This window comes from Passer domesticus, chromosome 26 (genome assembly GCF_036417665.1).
Source record: "Passer domesticus isolate bPasDom1 chromosome 26, bPasDom1.hap1, whole genome shotgun sequence".
NCBI classification, from domain to species: domain Eukaryota; kingdom Metazoa; phylum Chordata; class Aves; order Passeriformes; family Passeridae; genus Passer; species Passer domesticus.
Window position 1 is genome coordinate 3,775,370 of NC_087499.1, and position 5,000 is coordinate 3,780,369.

Sequence of the window (5,000 nt, forward strand, 5' to 3'; positions counted from 1 at the left end):
GCGGAGGCGAGGAAAGTCTGCAGGCGGCAGCAGGGAGTCTGAGGGGGGCAGGGCGGGGCGGCCCCCCAACCGTCGTGGCTGGCCGGGGGGGCGGCCGCGACAGGCAGGGCAGGGACCAGGGCAGGGACCAGGGCAGGCGCGGGGACGGGGACGGGGACGGGGACGGGGAGAGAGGGCACGCGAGAGGGCGCGTGCCTATGGGCGGGGGGGGGCGGTGTGGTGCTCTGAGAGAGCGGCATCGGGATGTGAGTGCGTGGAGCGGGTGTGTGTCCCCGTGTCTGTCTGTCGCTCTCTGTGCGGACAAGGGCCGGCGGCTTCGTGGTGCCGGCCACGGGCGCCTCGCCACCGAGCCCCCGCGGCCCCCCAGAGCCACGCCGAGTGCTGAAGACCTCTGCGGACCGTGAAAGAACCCGTCCGAAAGCGGCCGCCCGTGTGCCGGCGGCGGCTGCCCCGCCGCCGCCGCCGCCGCCGCCGCCTCCTCTCCCGGTGGGCGGGGCGGGGCGGGTCGAGCCGAGTCGCGGCGTGGGGGGGGCGGGCAGAAACCCAAGAAAAGCCAAAACCAAACCAAACAAACGACAAAAGAAAAAAACAAACAGACGGAAAAAAACAAAACAAACAAAACCCCACCAAACCAACCCCGGGGGGGGGAACCAAAACCAAACCCAACAATAAAAGCCCCCCAAAGAAACACCAAAAAAAGCCCCCACCAGCCCACCAACCGAACCACAAGCCACAAGCCCCACGCCCACTCCCCCCCCAAAAAGCCCCGAGATCTAGCATCAAACAAAAGCAAAGCAAAGCAAAGCAAAGCAAAGCAAAGCAAGGCAAGGCAAAGCAAAGGAAAAACAACAACAACAATACCAACCAGAAAACCCCCCACACACAAAACCCCCCCCCAAGAAAAAAATCCAAAAGAGAAAAAGCCCCAACCAAACAAAACCAAACAAAACCAAACAAAACCAAACCCAACCAAAAAAAAAAAAAAAAAACCCAAAAAAAAAAAAAAAAAAAAAAAACAAAAACAAAAACAAAAACAACCAACAAAACCCAAAACCAAAAACCACCCCCACAACGCCCACCAAAAAAAAAAAAGCCTCCAAAAACCCCAAAACCTCGAAAATATGAATTGGTCTTAGAAATGGGGGGGGGGGGGGGGGGGGGGGGGGCGGGGAAGGGGGCTTCATTGAGTGGGACAGGGCTGATAGAGCCGTCCGGCTCCGGGGCGTTACGAGGCCGTGAGCTGCCCCCGGCTGTGCAGGCTTGGCGGGGTCAGCGAGGCGCCCGAACCCCGGGCGGCGAGCGGAGAACAACAGGTCTACCCTAGCTCTGCAAGGACACCAGGTCTACCCCCGGCTTCGGGAGGGGACACCAGGTCTACCCCGGCTTCGGGAGGGCAGCCAACAGGTCTACCCCGGCTTCGGGAGGGCAGCCAACAGGTCTACCCCGGCTTCGGGGAGCCAACAGGTCTACCCCGGCTCCGGGAGGGGACACCAGGTCTACCCCGGTTCCGGGAGGGCAGCCAACAGGTCTACCCCGGCTTCGGGAGGGGACACCAGGTCTACCCCGGCTTCGGGGAGCCAACAGGTCTACCCCGGCTTCGGGAGGGGACACCAGGTCTACCCCGTCTTCGGGAAGGGAGCCAACAGGTCTACCCCCGGCTTCGGGAGGGGCCACCAGGTACTACCCCGGCTTCGGGAGGGGACAACAGGTCTACCCCCGGCTTCGGGAGGGGCCACCAGGTACTACCCCGGCTTCGGGAGGGGACAACAGGTCTACCCCGGCTTCGGGAGGGGACACCAGGTCTACCCCGTCTTCGGGAAGGGAGCCAACAGGTCTACCCCCGGCTTCGGGAGGGGACACCAGGTCTACCCCGGCTTCGGGAACGGACACCAGGTCTATCCCGGCGCCGGAGAGGACGCCAGGTCTACCCCGGCTCCCCGGGAGACACCAGGTCTACCCCGGCTCCGCGCCCGCCCAGGCTCGGCGCGGTCCCCGGGCGGCGGGCGCTGACGGATGACAACAGGTCTACCTCGTTCCGAAGGGACTTAGTCACATTTCGGCCGGCGCCGGGTAGACCTGTTGTCTCAGCCGGCTCCGGAAGTTCACCAAGGGGTCGCTGTTTTCGGCCGCCTCCCGCTACGTCATGCTAGGAGGCGGCCTGCGGCGGCGCTCCTTCCCGGTCGATTTTCATCGGTCCTCTTGGAGGCGCCGGCGGCCTTGGACTTATCTGTCCGTACTATGGGAGCGAGGTGACGGGCCGCGTCCCCGCAGGCAGGGTTCTCCGCGCCTGTGTCCGATGGCGGTGGGCTGGATTGGCCGCGCGTGCCGGTGGCGCCAGGGTTGGAGAGCACGCCGCCTAACCGAGGAACGAGTCGCGTGGCTTTGTTCCCGGTTCCGTCCGTGGTTGCCCCAGCGAGGTTTGGCGCAGTGTGGAGGGCCCCGAGGGAGAGAGATGTGGTGCGACCGATCGTGGGGCGCGAGAGAGACGTGTGTGGAGCCCGAAAGGGGCCGGTCCCCGCGGAGCCGAGAGAGAAGAGACCGAGGGCGAGCCGGGGGAAAGGGGCCGGTCCCCGCGGAGCCGAGAGAGAAGAGACCGAGGGCGAGCCGGGGGAAAGGGGCCGGTCCCCGCGGAGCCGAGAGAGAAGAGACCGAGGGCGAGCCGGGGGAAAGGGGCCGGTCCCCGCGGAGCCGAGAGAGAGAGTCGAAAAGCCGTGTGAGAGCCCCTCGCTGGCCGAGGTGAGGTGGAGAAAAGCCGTGAGCGTGTCCTGCTCCGGCCCGGCCCGGTGGCGGGCGAGGCGGCGGCGCCTCGTCCCTTGTGTGTGGCTCGGCCTTAAGCCGGGGCCCCGCTCGGCGGGCGCTTTTTAATTTTTTTCTATTTTGTTTTATTTCCCCCCCCCGGCAGTCGGAGGGTGGACGCGGCTGGGGTTTTTCCTGGCCCTTGCTCCAAGAGCCCCGAGGATGGCCCGCTCGGCCGAGGTGGCGGCGTCCCGTCCCCCGCTCCCGACCTGTTTGCCAGCGTGTCCTCCGTGTCGGAAGGGCGGCGGGGGACGCGCAGTGGGACGCGCGGCCTGGCCTCGGCCTGCTGCGTCGCTTGAGGGGCTCGGCGACGGCAGTCGCCCGATGAGCCGGGGTGGCGCCACCGCCGTCCCCGGCCTGTGGTTTTTTTTTTTTTTTTTTTTTTTTTTTTGTTTCGGCGTTGTCCCCCTTCCTCGGCCTTAAGCCGGGGACCCGCGTAGCGGGCGGATTTTTCCAGGGGCAGAGGCCGGCCGCGGTGGCCGGCCTTGCCCTAGCACGGACCCGGAGCCCGACAGAGAGCCCCCCGGCATGTCGAGGGCGAGGCGGCGGCGCCTCGTCCTACCTCGCTTTGCGGGTGGTGCGGCTGAGCCGCTTCCGCCAGGGCAGGCTGGGTTTCCACCGGGGGTCCGTTCACGTTGCCTTTTTTTTTTTGTTAGCGAGCCGGCGTGCGGGCGGAGTGGGGGCTGCCCGGCCGGCCGTCGTTGACGGTCCCCCCCCCCCCCCCTTTCCGGCGGCCTTAAGCCGCGGCACCCGAGAAGCCGCGCGACAAAGGTGCGCGGGCCACGCAAGCCAAGGTGTGCAGAGAGAGAGAGAGAGCGAGAGAGAGAGGGGCGAGATGCCGGTGGGTCGCCCCTCGGCCCGGGCCCGCGGCCCCTGTGGTTAGCACGGGTCCGTTGCCGAACGCGCGCGCCATGTGCCTTTTTATCGTGCCGTCCCCGCCCGGCTTTTTTTTTTTTTTTTTTTTTGCCGGAGGGGAAGCCGACTGCCGCGTGGCGGGTGAAAGCCGGTGGCCCCGTGGGCACGGTCGGTGGCACTTTTCTCGCACGCTGGGATGGGTTCCCCGGGCGAAGGGGCCGAGTCCCCCAGCCCGGGCGGTCCCGTCCTGCTGTTGCCCCGCTAAGGGAACCGTTGTCGGGTGGCGGCACCCCCCCGTGCTCCTGTTGTGCCGTGACCGGCCCGCCGGCGTCGGCGGCCTCAGGCACGTTCAGTCCCGGGAGGCTCGGCGGCGCCAAGCCGCAGGAGGAGGAAGAGAGAGAGAAGGGCAGACCGAGAGAGCCTCTCGGGGACGGGGCCCTGGTCACGGTTTGCGCGTCTCCTTCGTCAGCCGCGCCTGATCGATGAGGCTTTTCGGGTCGCGTGGGAGAGGGCCCCCGGCGGGCCGGCTCTCTGCCGGGGCTTCTCTGTCATGGGGAAGCCACGGCGGGGGTCCGGTGATCGGGCAGGGCGGTCTCCTTTCCAGTTCGCTTCCCGTCGCAGGCGAGGTGTCGCCCCTCCCGCTGCCGGGGAAGGGCGTCTTTACCGTCCCCAGCTGTGTGACAGCCGCGTGGCCCCGCGAGCCTTCAGGTGTCCTTAAAAACCACGAGAGGTGTCGGTGCCGGCCCCGGTCCGGGAAAAGCGCCCCGTGGGTGCCGGTCGCGAGCAGCGCCGGGCGGCGGTGCGGCTGGAGCTGAGCCGAGAGAGAGCCGAGAGAAGAGAGGGCGAAAGGACGAGAACCGATGGGGTGCGGACGGGGGAAAGAGCCCGATCCGCGAGCGTGCACCGCACGCCGCTCCTTTGCCGTTCCGCCGCCTGCTGCAGAGCGAGCCGCCCCGGCTGCAAGGGGCCTCGGTGTCCGGGCCGCGCCCGCCTCGACGGGTCGCTGTCTCCTCTAGCACGTCCGGAGCTTACCGCGTGGCCCGGCGGGGGGCCGCGCCGGACGGGGCTCGCTCCCTGAGCGGCCCCGCTCGGCCCAGCCTCGCCGGCGGCCGGTCGCTCGCTCCCTGAGCGGCCGGTCGGCGGGCGGGCCGGCTTTGGGGGCGGGTCAGCCCCGGCCGAGTGCCGTCCCGCGCGTCGCGCGCGTCGACTTTCGAGCGCGAGGCCGAGTCTCTCTCGAGTGGGGCGCGGGCCCCGAGAGAAGAGAAAGCCCAGAGAGAGGGAAGGAAGGCACGAAGGCGAGAGAGAGCGAGAGAGAGGCTCGCGCCGTCCGCCTAATCCGAAGCTGCGCA